Raw genomic sequence first — 14,350 nt, forward strand, 5'->3', positions numbered from 1 at the left:
CACTGGGAGGGAGGGGTACTTTAATTCAGGGGGCCTCCTCTTGTACAAAATACTGAGAAATTTCCTTAAAATTTTTTTATATTGACATTTTCAAATATTCACCAAAGTAGAGAGACTAGTATAATGAACCCCGTGTACCCCTATCCGTCCTCAATGGTATCAACATTGACTGGTCCTGTTTCATCTAAGCCCCTTGCTGGATTATTTTAAAGTAAATCACGGCTTGTGTATCGAGACGCTGACTCTTCTGTGCAGGGGCAAGTGGCAGACACTGGGCCGTGGGGCCTGACGTTTTGGCTGTGCTGTGGGTCCCCTTCAGGGAAACGGGGACAACCTGCCCATCCCTCCTGACCTACCCACACCGTGCAGGGCAGAGAGAGTAGGCCATCAGCCTGGCTTCTGAACAGAGGAAAGCCGCCCTCCTTTGGGTGGGTGTGTGGGATGGGAGAAAGGGCACCCGTCCCCCGGCCACCGCACGCCTGCCCCAGCCCTACCCTGGGACGGAGCTTCTCGGGACTGGGCATCTTACCGCGAAGGATGCACGTGCTCATGCCTGCTGAGGGGCCAGGACTCCTTGTGCAGGTGGCGCAGGTGTGTCCTTGGGGTGGGGGGGGGCCCGCAGCAGTAGGGTGGGTCTCGGGGCCTCGCCCAAGGAGGGTGGCCCCAGCGGGAGCCCCTGCAGCCGAGCTTTCCAGGGGCTCACCCCCCAGCTCCGCGCAGCCCAGCAGCTCTCCAGGTAGACGAGGAGGAAGGGCTCCCCCAGCTCAACTGGCTGCTTTGCTGAGTCAGGGAGGTAAGGGGTTGGTTAGGGTGACACCAGCTGCTGTCAGACCCCAGACTTCGTGTCTTAACTCCGTGAACACCTGCTTCCTGCTCCCGTCCAGGCGGACCTTCCAGGCAGCAGCTGCTCCCCCAACACGAGATTCAAAGACCCCGCTTGCTTCCACCAGCGGTCCTGCACTCCCCAGGCCCGTGGGGTCCGCTGCATTTCAGTGAAGGGGGGAGAGGAAGGAGAAACACGTGCTCCTTGACTTCCTTGGCCTGAAAGGGACACTCATGCTTGCACGTCCCACCAGTGGGGAGGGCTCGTCACGGGGCCCGAAGCGTGTCTGGTTGGGAAGGAAGCTGAAAAAGGTGGTCCCTCCCTGGACGGGTCCCTCCCAGAGACGGCCCACATTGTGGGGTGGGGACAGGGTCTTGGCGGAGAGCTGGTTGTCTCTGCTGTAAGGACACACTTCTGTCTGTTGACCAGGATGATACAACTTTTGATTCGTTAGCGGAAAACTCACTCTCTGAACTGTGAGCGTTGATGTGGCCTTAGTTTTCCTCCCTTCCCAGCCTCACCCTGACACCTGGACCCTCTGGACTGCCGGCGTGTGGTGTGGGCCCCGACTGACAGGTCCTCCCCGACCCCTCTGGCCTCTGCCCTGCCCTTCCACTCATTACGGCTCGCTTCTCGCTGCTTCCTGGAAGCCCTCCTTCCCCCCAGGCTCCTCCGAGCGTCTGCGTCCAAGCCCCTCATCCTGTTCCACAACATGTAGGGTCCACCTACAAACTACTGTTAACAGGAACCACGTGCTGGGCGTTTCCTTCGTGCTAAGCCCTGCACGGGATCCGCTGAGCTTATCCACACAGTATCCTTGTGAGTAAGCTACTGTTTTTATCCCCATTTTCCAGAAGAAAAGGAAGACTTAGAAAGGTAAATATCTTGCCTAGGGTCTCACAGCTAGAATAGCTTGAAGTCTTGATTTAAATAATTCCTTTTTTTTAAGAATTATTTTTTATTGAGGTGACATTGGTTTATAACATCATATAAGTTTCATGTGTACAGCCTTATATTTCTACATCTGTGTGCGCTGCAGTGTGCTCACCACCAAATATCCAGTTTCTATCCATCACTCCTCCACTGAACCCCTTTCTCCTCTGGCAACCACTGTTCTGTTCTCTGTTATCTACGTGTTTGTTTTTGGTTGCTTTGGTATGTTCGTTTATTTTGTGTTTTGTTTGTTTTTAAGATTCTACATACAAGTGAAATGATACAGTATTTGTCTTTCCCTGTCTGACTTACTTCACTTAGCATAAAACCCTCAAGGTCCATCCATGTTGTCACAATTGGCAAGATTTTATCTTTTTTACGGCTGAGTAACAGTCTATTGTATATATATGCACCACATCTACTTTATCCATTCCTCTGGTGATGGACATTTAGGTTGTTTCCATGACCTGGCTATTGTAAATAGTGCTGCAGTGAACATCGGGGTGCATGTGTCTTTTCAAATTAGTGTTTTCTTTTTCTTCAGATATATGCCCAGCAGTGGGATTGCTGGGTTGTATGGTAGTTCTATTATTAATTTTTTGAGGAACCTCCATCCATACTGTTCTCCATAGTGGCTGCACCAATTTACATTCCCACCAACAGTGTAGGAGGGCTCCCTTTTCTCCACATCCTCTCCAGCATTTATTATTTCTTGCCTTTTTGACAATAGCCAGTCCAATGGGCATGAGGTAATAATCTCATTGCAGTTTTGATGTGTGTTTCTCTGATAAATAGTTATTTTATATCAAGCTCCACTTTTATCCTTTACTCTAAATGGTACATTTCCATCTTCCTGAGGCATAAAACTGAAGAGGCCACTGTGAGTTCTGGTTCATTTCCAGGGGGACACGACACGCCCCACCCCTGCGAATGACCACCAGAGCAAGTTGCCCTCTCTGAAGGGAGGTGTCTGCCCCTAGAGGTGTTGGAAGAGCCTCGCAGGCTGGCTGGGGGAGGCCAGGAGTGACGCTGATGTGGGGCTGCGGGGGCTGCCCTCGGTCGGTTGACCATATCTCTCCTCCGACGGGCTGGTGAGTGTGGGCCCGTCACAGCCCTGCTGGGCCTCCTTTCTCTGCCTCACTCTGAGCCCGTCAGACAGAGTGAGGTGAGGGAGGGGGTGTAAGCTTCAGGCCAGAGCGACTTGATGTGTTGTGGGTGGTGGAGGGGCTTGCGTTGGGAAAAAGGACAAGGTGGGGGCAGCAGGCTGGCTGATGGGGGCAGGAAGGAGGCCGCCCTTTCCAGCTGGGGCCTGTGATGTGAGGGGAGGAGGAGGGAGATGCTGTGACATTCTCACCATCGTATTTTCTAAGAGCCTTTCCAAATTCTGAAACAAGGCAGGCGCTACGCCAGTAGAGAATACGTATGTTCACTTTTTTTTTCATTCATTTTTTTCTATGTGCTAAGTGTCTCCTATGATTGAGATAATTGTCTTCCTTACATCAAACTATAAAAGGTTCTACATTACGCTAGATGCCAATTAAGATTCAGATTGTATAGCTCTGATTAGCTCATTTTTTTGAAAGATTCAGTGGCATGTCTTGTGATTGCTTATACATATATCAATATTGGAAACAGTCTCACACATAATCACAGGTAGTACAGGAGCCCCCTCCCACCATCCACGGTCCCACTTTACACGGTTTCAGTTACCCACCCTCAGCTGCAGTCTGAAGATATTAAATGGAAAATTCCAGAAATAAACAGTTCATAAGGGCTTCCCTGGTGGCGCAGTGGTTAAGAATCCGCCTGCCAATGCAGGGGGCACGGGTTTGATCCCTGGTCCAGGAAGGTCCCACATGCCGTGGATCAACTCAGCCTGTGCGCCACAACTACTGAGCCTGCACTCTAGAGCCTGTGAGCCACAACTGCTGAAACCTGCATGCCTAGAGCCCGTGCTCTGCAATAAGAGAAGCCACCGCAGTGAGAAGCCTGCTCACCACAGTGAAGAGTAGCCCCCGCTTGCCGTAGCTAAAGAAAGCCAGCGCACAGCAACGAAAACCCAACACAGCCAAAAATAAATAAGTAAAATAAATTTTTTTAAATTAAAAAAAAAACAATTCATAAGTTTTCAATTTCTTTCTGTTCTGAGTATTGTGGTGAAACCCATGCCATCCCACTCCAACCCCCCTGGGATGTGAATCGTCCCTTTGTCCAGCGGATCCCACCTGTTAGTCACTCAGTAGCCATCTGGGTTATCGGAGCGACTGTCGCAGTATCTCGGTGCTGTATTCAAGTGACCCTTATTTTACTTAATAAAGGCCCCAAAGCTCAAGAGTAGTTATGCTGGCAATCTGGATACACCAGAGAGAAGCTGTAAAAGTGCTAGACTTAATAAGGAAAGAAAACTCGTATGCTGAGTTTGCCAAGATCTACAGTGAGAACAAACCTTCTCTCTGTGAAACTGTGAAGAAGGAAAAAGAAATTTGTGCTAGTTTTGCTGTCACTCCTCAACTGCAAAAGGTATGGCCATAGTACACTATAAGCACTTAGTTAAGATGCAAAAGGCATTACATTTGTACAATAAGATATTTGAGAGAGAGAGACCACATTCACATAAATTTTATTACAGTCTATTTTTATAATTATTCTGTTTTATTATTATTATTGTTAATCTCTTACTGGGCCTAACTTACGAATTAAGCTTTATCACGGGTACATATTGATATGTACAGGGTTCTGTACTATCTACCATTTCAGGCATCCACTGGGGGCCTTGGAATGTATTCCCTGCAGATAAGGGGGGACTACTGTACACTTAAAAAAAAACTTGAATGGGTAGTGCTGACCTGGCCACTAGATTATTTGTGATAACTAATACTATTGAGAAACTGATAACCACGGGGTTGAAAACATTTTTAGAATTTATTTTTATATGTAACAAATTACAGTTTATTTAGTATAGTTTTTTAAGAGCAAAGTAGACATATTTTGAAAAGTACTAATCTGTAGGAATCAGAGTGTCATATAGAGTGATGTGTTAAGTACTGTTTGTGTTTTATGTTATAGTGGTTGAGGAGTCTGACTTTTTGGTTTATTCAGATAGTGGTTTACTTTTATTGCTAAATTTTATCAACCCCAATGGGAATGTATATCGGTTAGGGTTCAGCCTGAGAGGCAGAACCTCTATGAGCCAACACCAAGCATCTCTGTGAGTCAGACTCTTCGAACCGCTGCTCTGGCCCCACTGCCCATCACCCTAACCACACCCACCTGGTCTTTGGTGATGAAGTGCCACCACTCGGTCCCTGCCGCCCTGGGATCCCAGAATCCTCATGCACTTGGGGATCCTAGTTTGATGGCAGCACAGGCATGTCTACTGTAGTTTCTTATCTACAGAGGAGAGTCCTTCAGGGCTCCTGAAGTGTGCTGGGGCTCCCCTCACAGATGTATTCTCAGCGCCGTGGTGGAAGCTGTGTCCTCGGGATCCTCCGGGACAGGTGAGCAGGTCTTACATGAAGAGTGCACTCTGTCATTCCAGTCTCCCCCAGCCTTTAAGTTCCTCCCTCGAGGATATACCTAGAAGGTCTGGCATTTCAACTTCACTTAGTGCAGCCCACCTTGGGGTTCGTATTTGAGCCAAACAGACAGCGAGAATCCTTCCTAATTCCTCCAGCTAAGACGTTGAATGCCAGAATCTCTGCTTGGTGGGCCCATTTCACTAACCTTGGCCCGATTCAACAGTGTATTCCTTCTACCTTGATGCCCCACCATCCATGGTAAGTCCTAAGATTGCCCGTGTCCAGCTGTGAGAAGGGTCCCCAGGCTGCAGCACAGGTAGGGGCAGTCTGGGCAGAGCCTGGCACACTAGCTGAGTTAAGGAGAACAAGCTGAGGGGCCGGGACTTCAGGGTGGGTAGAGCTTTCAGGACAAGTGCCTGAGAGCTTACAAAAGTCCTGGAGACCCACAGATGATCCCTTACCAGTATTCGGCTGATACTGATCAGCTCTTGCAGGTGAGGCCAGGAAAGAACCAATGAGAGGCTTAGAAGGAGCAGCACCAGGCACCAAAAGCAGGGCTTTCCCACCGCCCAGGCTGGAAAACCTCATGATTCGTTGGGACAGCAGGTAGAATACTCAGCAGAATCTTGCTTCCGTTATGGGGAATAATAAGCTCCAGGCTCAATGCTGCTCCAGTCCTGTCTGGCAAATCTTGAGAGCTAGATCCAAAAGAATCAAACCATTTCCAAGTAATTTATACATGTCCCAGAGCAAAGTTCAAGAATGTTCATAGGAATACAAAATTATCCACCCAAGACAGCATGCATAATCGGATTACTAGGCACGCAGAGAAACAGGAAGATGCAGCCTGACATATGAGAAAAATTAACAAATTGAAACCGATACAAAACTGACCTGGATGTTAGAAGTAGCTGACAAAGATATTAAAACAGTTGTTATAACTGTATTGCAGATGTTTGAAAGTAGAGACAGTATAAAAAAGACCAGTTGAACTTCCAGTGAACTACAGTGGGAGAAAAAATTCATTGGACAAGATGAACAACAGATTAGATCAGAGATAAGAAAGGATTAGTGAACTCGAAGGCATTGCACTAGAAATTATTCCAAAATGTAGGAGACAGAGAAAAAAAGAATTTTGTGAAAAATGGAAAAATCATTAGTGAGCTGTGTGGGGAAATTTCAAGAAGCCTCATATCCGTGGAATGGGTACCTAAAATAGTGGGGATGGACAGGAAAAAACTATTTGAGGAAATAATACTGAAATGTTTTTTCAAAATTGGATAAAACTATGAGCCCACAGATCTGAGAAGCTCAATGTGCACAAAGAACAGGAAGTATGAAGAAAAGCACACCAAGGTATTATGGAATTTATAACATATATATGGAAAACTTGTGTAAATGCAGGAAGATAGAAGTATACAGTGTAAGGCTCTTAAGCTCTGTGGTGAGCTGTGATAAGGTGAATATATATACTATAAGCCCAAACACAACCACCAGCATTAAAAAAAATTTTTTTTAAGACTTGGCTAATGAGCTAACAAAGGAAATAAAATGGAGTCATAAAAAATACCCAGTTCATCCAAAAGAAGACAGAAAATAAAGGAGAAATTAGACGATGAATAGATGAGACAGAAAGGAAACAAATAAAAAGATTTCATTGCCCGTTTGAAGTTTTCTGTGACGTGCCTGTTTACATCTTCTGTCTATTTTTCTGTAAGACTGTTTGTCATTAATTTGTGGGATTTCTTAATATAGTAATTATTTTCCATTTTAGGTGACTAATATTTTATCCCAGTCTGTTGTTTGTCTTTGTCTTTTAATTTTTGATGAAACGCCTTTTTAAAAAAAATACAGGATTGTTAGCTTGTTTTTTTTTTGCGGTACACAGGCCTCTCACTGTTGTGGCCTCTCCCGTTGCGGAGCACAGGCTCCGGACGTGCAGGCTCAGTGGCCATGGCTCACGGGCCCAGCCGCTCCGTGGCATGTGGGATCTTCCCGGACGGGGGCACGACCCCGCGTCCCCTGCATCGGCAGGCAGACTCCCAACCACTGCGCCACCAGGGAAGCCCCAACACCATTTTTTGAATGTTCAGTATTTCTCCTCGCATTTGAAGTGTCCCCTCCCCGCTGCTATGGACATGGGTGTGTTTATTAATCCCTATTTCATGAATCTGTCGGTCCATTTCTAAGCCAATACTACAATGTTTTAATTACTCTAGCTTTATAATAAATTGCTCTTTGATTTTTTTCATAATTTTCTTGGCTACTTCTGTGCCTTTTCTCTTCAGTAAATTTTAAAATCAGTTTGTAAAGTTCTCAGCTGCTAATGATTTGAGTTTCATTGTGATGCATTCTAGGAAAATTACATCTATAATGTTGAGAGATGGGAATATGTTTTCTGTTAGAATTTCTGGAAAGACAGTTGTGTGTTGATCTTATATCTGGTTACAACACACGGTAGTGAAGTGTTGTAATAGAGCTAATTGTTTGTCTATTGGATATTTCAAGAAAAGTTTTCCAGGGGAATTTTTTTCATTAATTATTGATTATATCTCTCCTGTGTATTTCTCAGCCTTCTCGAGTTCATGCTACTCAGAGTAGGTAAAAGGATATTCTACCTGCTGCAGGCAGAAAAACTGATGGCATAGAATTCTTAACATTTTCTAACATGTTCTTTTTCTGTACTTGCTGGGATATTTCTTGTTTTATTTTCTAGATGACTAGTTTGGGCCTCAGCCACATCCATGCTACTGCTTGACCCGCCTGCTGAATTTTTCATTTTGAGGACACCTGTGTTGCTTTCAAAGAATCCTCTGTTGTTCTCTAATTGCTGCTTTTTCTCAGCACCTTGTTGGCAGTTTAGGAAGCATGCGCTCTAGGGGCGCCGTCGCCTCCAAATATTAATTCGAATTTTGTTCATCAGGTTTCCTGCCTCCCCGTGTTCTCAGCTCCCCCCACTGGCCAGTTGGCCTCGACTCCTTTAGGTCCTTATTCATGAGATTAGTGTTCCTCAGACGTGTGGCATCTTTGGTTTCCTGTTCGTACTTACAGAAGAAGGACCATTTGGACGAGCAGAGGTAGTTGGTGGCTGGTTGCTGGGTGTCTCCTGTCTTCTTGTTTGGGGTGGGCAGCAGTTCCTACTCCCCCGCCCGGCTGGGCCTGCCCCACAAGGCCAAGGCCGTCTTTGGGATCTGTGAAAGGGGATCTCCAGGTGGACGGGCAGGATCTGGTGCAGGCTGCTGGGGAGGTGAGCAGCTGGGGAAGGCGCACCTGACTTTACTCCCCCAGGTGAAGCTGCCTTCCCTCCCTCTGTCTCCGTCTGCAGTATCCATGGTGAAGGTCAGCAGTGTCTTAGGCCGTGCATGTCCCGGACAGATGGTGATGCTGATGCTGATCACCGCCACGATTGCTGACACTCATCCAGCACCCTCTGTGGTCCAGAGGCTCTCCTAAGTGCCGCTCTATGATGTGAGGGCTGCCAGGGTTAGTCACGCTCAGGGTTGTGCAGCTGGTCGGTGGCAGCGCTCAGCTGTCCCCCAGGTGATGTGTTTCTGAGCTTCTGGAGCTTCTCCATCCTGCTGAATCCCCCGAGGCACGTGGAAAACCATTGCTCCAGGGCCATTGCATCATCTCCGTTTGGCTTCCATACTGACATGCGCGGATGTAGAACACACCATGTGCCTGGCCTTTTCCAAGTGTTCTCGCCCCGACGTTCTCCTGATGCTGGGGGCACCTCTGTTGTCATCCCGCCTTACACCAGGAGGAGGGATGGGACCTGGGACAATGTGGGGCATCCACAGTGGGTGACACCAGCTCAAGCCGCCTGGCCCGTGGGCTCTGTCCTCCTCGCTGGGCTGCCACCTTCCTCGAGTCCTTTAAATTCAACAACAACAAACCTCCTTCTTTACTGACTGAGGTGTCGTCCAGCTTCCTTATTAACACCTCAGATGGAGACTCACTGCACTTACAATCAGACCAAATAAAACACTCTCACGTCCAGTTAATTATTTCATGGTTTCCTTTCCATTAGAAGCTGCCAAATGGAGGACTTTTTTGTTCTTTCATATTTTGTTTTCTTCAAATGGGGGCTTCCCTAGTTTTGCATTCATTCCAGCAGGTGTTTGGGAGCTTCTTCAGCTGCAGGGAGGCTTCTAGCTCTGGTGAGTCCGGTGTGTGGCGCCAGGAGCCTTACTGAGCTCCCGACTTTGCTGTGCACCGGCCAGAACATCTCCTGTCCATTGGAACCTAATTCACTGGAGCTAGACCAGAAGTGATAGTAATAGGGGTCTGATAATTAGTTCCTATATACTTATACTCAGGTGTAAATCACTGATTCTTACCATAATGTCTGTTTTGTTGGATGCCTTCAGGCAACTGATGAAAAAGAAAAATTGCCTTTTTTGATTGCCTTTCCATTCTGCTTGGATTCTGGTTTTTTGTTTTTTTCAACTGCAATATTTAATGACACATGGCAAAAGCCAAGGAATTGGAAGGGAATGATGAACGAACTTCCGCCTGGATGAGGGTTTTTCTCTCTCTTCATTGCTATGGCGATCATTGTCCAATGTAAGGAAGCTTAAAATCTTATGCTGCATATATCAACTTCTTTTTTAAAGTATTTTTGAATTTTTGTACTAGCAAAAATGTTTCCTGATGTGCACATCAGAAATTCAGTCCTGGTCTCCCTTCAGATTTGTATGTTTGGCCATATTTTGTGGAAAAAAATGTATCAATCACTTTAACCTTTAATATGAGATGTAGGAAACCTGTAGGGCTTTCTTTCAAGCCCGTTGAATTGAGCACAAATATAACTTTAATACGCTATTTAAAATTTTAGGTGAGTTAAAGGTTAATATGTTTAATGTAAATGTATTTGCAGTCATTATTTATTCAGAAAATTCGTTATAAATCCACTATGGGGGTTTCTCACAGTCAAGATCATGACCTCTTGAATATGTTCAAAAGAATGTATTTTGCTTGATCACGTTAAAGATGAAGGCTTCATTTGTTAGTGCTGAGGACGAGAAGGAATTAGGGTATACCCGTATTTATAAGGCAATATTTTACGCTGCTAATACAGCAGCTGAAGTATCTAAAGCCCCCTATCTTAATTATGAAAATAGACTAATACACTTGTCTTTAAATTTACTAATAGTATTAAATTTAATCAGGGGAACATGTCTAACCAGAAAATTGAGACTGAAATGGACTAATTAAATTATAGCATAATGAAACCACTCAAGGCCAAGTGAAATTAGAAGTGGTCATTGAAAAAATACTCATTTTTATTACAACGTGACATTTGTTGATATTTGCTTAAATCACTTTTCAGTATAAATTTCTTTATTTTGATCCATCTCATTCTTTTTTTTCTTTTCCATTATGGTTTATTACAGGATATTGAATATAGTTCTCTGTGCTATACAGTAGGACCTTGTTGTTTATCCATCCTGTACATAATAGTTTACATCTGCTAATCCCAAACTCCCAATCCTTCTCTCCCCACCCCCCTTCCCCTTGGCAAGCACAAGTCTGTTCTGTATGTCTGTGAGTCTGTTTCTGTTTTGTAGATAGATTCATTTGTGTCATATTTTAGATTCCACATACAATTGATACCATATGGTATTTGTCTTTCTCTTTCTGACTTACTTTGCTTAGTATGATAATCTCTAGGTCCATCCATGTAGCTGCAAATGGCATTCTTTTTTATGGCTTAGTAGTATTCCATTGTGTATATATACACCACATCTTCTTTATTCATTCATCTGTGGATGGACACTTAGGTTGCTTCCATGTCTTGGCTATTGTGAATAGTGCTGCTATGAACATTTGGGTATGTGTATCTTTTCAAATTATAGTTTTGTCCAGATATATGCCCAGGAGTGGGATTGCTGGATCATATGGTAGCTCTATTTTTTGTTTTTTTAAGGAACCGCCATAATTTTTTCCATTTTTTTCAGCTGGCTGCACCAACTTACATTCCCACCAACAGTATAGGAGGATTCCCTTTTCTCCACACCCTCTCCAGCATTTTTTATTTGTAGACTTTTTAATGATGGCCATTCTGACCAGTGTGTAATTTGATTTGCATTTCTCTAGTAATCAGCGATTATGAGCATCTTTTCACGTGCCTCTTGGCCATCTGTATGTCTTCTTTGGAGAAATGCATCAGACACATTCTTAAATGAAAATGTAATAAAACTTGCTTTTTGCAAGAGATCATGAGCTTGGACGGGAAGATTAAAAACAAGGTAGACAGAGATACCTGGTAAGGTAGTTGTGTGCTTGAAAGCATAATGAATTAAATGCATCGAATTGCACCTGGAAACAATTTAAATAGGCTTTTCCCTGGTTGTTACCTCTGAATGACTGTTGAGAATCTTCTCAGAAAGAGTGAATTGTTCTGTAGCCCAGCCTGGGGAATGTTACTCTCTCCCAAGAGGGCAGAGACCAGAGAGCGGCGAGGTCTGTTGGAAGGGCGCTGAGGACACGGGCCGTCTTGGGGAGCTCAGGACCTCGTGGAGGGTGGGCCACCATCAGCAGGTGTCCCCGTGCCTGCCTTGGATGGAGTCCTAGACACTTTCTATGTGTATCTTTACCTACGGCTTGGGTGGTGTACTTGTACCCATGTCCATTGGTTAATGTGCCGTGAGGGGAGCTGTAGAAAGCTGGACCCTCAGTCCATGGTCAATGTCTTGATTATGATAAACCCCTTAGTAGCTCCAGTTGTGGGCACCTTTATAGATGTTTCCAGAAGAGCAGAGTTTGCTTCACTGCTGAGGCTTGGTTACGTGTCTCCTGGTGCCCTTAAGTAGATGACCTTTATATGTGTAACCTTGGGCTGATTCTGACTTGTAGCCAGTTCCTTATTGTGTCTGCCTGGACACATAAAGGACATGGTCAGCACACAGTAGGTTTCAGAACCATCAAGCGATGAGACTTAGAGCCCGTGGTTGCACTAAAATACATCATGCAAGACATGGAGACTGTGTGAGGAGTTGGACACAAAGAAGCACAAGGTAATGGTCTTGCCTTCTATATACAGAATAGATAACTAATAAGGACCTACTGAATAGCACAGGGAACTCTATTCCATACTGTGTAATGACCTCTATGGGAATAGAATCTAAAAAAGAGTGGATACATGTGTATGTATAACTGACTCACTTTGCTGTACACCTGAAACTAACACAACATTGTAAATCAACTATTTTCCAGTAAAAAAACGTTAATCAAAAACAAGTTTAGTGTAGATGAGGACTTGATAGGAATTGTAGAAATAGCAATAAAATATTAATGTAATAGGGAATAGTTGCAAGTTAGAACTTAGTAAGTTAAGGAATGATTGTATATGAAGTTTGTTTAGAAAGATGAAAGGAAGATGGTGCCTCCCAGCCCTTTCTGTGCATCCAGGCATGGCAGCCGTGCAGAATGGGTGCTCACTGTTACCAGCGACGAACAGAGCATCCCTTCCACAGCGATGTGTGCTTGGCCGCAGTCACAGGGGTAGTCCTCTCAGAAGCTGGGATAGAGAAATCCAGGTCTGTTTGCTTTCAAAGGGTCGGCTCTTTTCCTCATGTCCTGCTACTTCCACAAGGGCTGAGGTGGGGAAAGACTGATTCATCTTACAGTAAGGATGCAACTCAGCGTAGGTGTCGAACGGGTGGAGTTTGGGCAGGTGGATCAGAGAGTGGGGTCCTTGCCGGCCAGCAGAATAACGTAAACAAAATCCAAGAAGCAAGAAAAGTACAAGGTCCAAGGGTCCAGGAGTCAATCCCACCATAGAAGCTTTGGGGAGAAAGGGACGGCACTTCTCTCTCGCTTTCACATTGTCCCTGGCCTGTGCGGGAACACTTCCGGCATCAGGAGATGGTGACTTCCCCGAGCAGCCCGCTTCTTAGAGTGCTTCCTGCTGGTACTTCAGTAAAGGACTCCTGGACGCTCACTGCCCCAGTGCTGGCCTCATCGTATGATGCTTATCGTCTGGAAAAGAGAGTCTGGTGTTGGGGCCGGAGGATCGTATGTCTCCTGGTCCAAGCGGTTTAAGCAGGGTGGTCTGAGGGACAGGGTGACTCCGCAACTGAGAGGGGCAGGCGCAGTGGCTGGCAACGTCCTTCCTGTGCTTAATTGCTGTGTTGGTGATTTAACTCACTGTATTAGTGATGAGACTTCTGTTTATAGAGGTGTGTCAAAAGCGTCTGTAACTCACAGGAAATGGAGGATGTCCTGTCCAGTCCCTTCTTGACAAGAACTGTCTGATGTCCACCTTAGATATTCCTGCGCCTCTAAAGTGTCTCCTTCCCCTAATGGACTTCCTTTTCCCTGGGGTCTTCACGGTCTCCTAATAGAAAAAAGTCGTTAAGGGAAAAAAAAAGTCTAATATGCCGAGGTAGCTCTAATATAAGAAAAGTAATAAATGAAGTGTCACTAGATTCCAAATGCATATTCTTTCAGAAAGAAGGCAATTACTGTTATAAAGATATAGCATTAGAAAAATTATTATGGCTGAGACGTATGTGGTGTGCCTGTGTGCAGCACAGTTAATTTTAAAAGTATTACCAAGCATATAAATCATAAGAATAAAATGCTGAACCATACTAATTGAAAGTGAATTTAATATGCAGTTCTGAGGAACTGTCTCTACCTACCCAGCTTTAAAAAATTGTTACTTATAGGCTATTAGTTATCAGATTTTCTTTCAAATGTCCAACCTCTTCTAATGAAGAATATTACTCATGGGCTTTATCTCTGATCCCTGAATAATTTTATTCTGTAGAGTAAGTGATGGTAATACTGGAACATCCATGTTTTACCCTGATTTTTATGTACATTGAATCAAATCACTACAGGTTTCAAATTTGTATCAAAATACAAAGATTCTGATTGGGAATGAAAAGAAAACTCAGAGGTTTCTAATTTGTTTTGCTCTTCACTTTGTGTGGTTCAACAATTGGTGGAAAAATGGATTGAAGTTGATTTCAAATAGCACTATATAGGCAGTGTTAGCTAATGACTCTCAGAAGTTTGTTTTTGTTTTTACATCTTTATTGGAGTATAATTGCTTTACAATGGTGAG

The 14,350-nt window shown here is 44.7% G+C and overlaps 1 protein-coding gene across 8 annotated transcripts in view; it reads left to right on the forward strand.

The window, feature by feature from the left end:
- ENTREP2 (endosomal transmembrane epsin interactor 2) overlaps positions 1–14,350 on the forward strand; it is a 366,320-nt gene that overhangs the window by 189,953 nt on the left and 162,017 nt on the right. The gene's annotated exons all lie outside the window — the stretch shown is intronic.

Source organism: Delphinapterus leucas, chromosome 2 (assembly GCF_059928025.1).
Source record: "Delphinapterus leucas isolate spDelLeu-1000000601 "Yukka" chromosome 2, BTC_Dleu_Yukka2, whole genome shotgun sequence".
Lineage (NCBI taxonomy): Eukaryota > Metazoa > Chordata > Mammalia > Artiodactyla > Monodontidae > Delphinapterus > Delphinapterus leucas.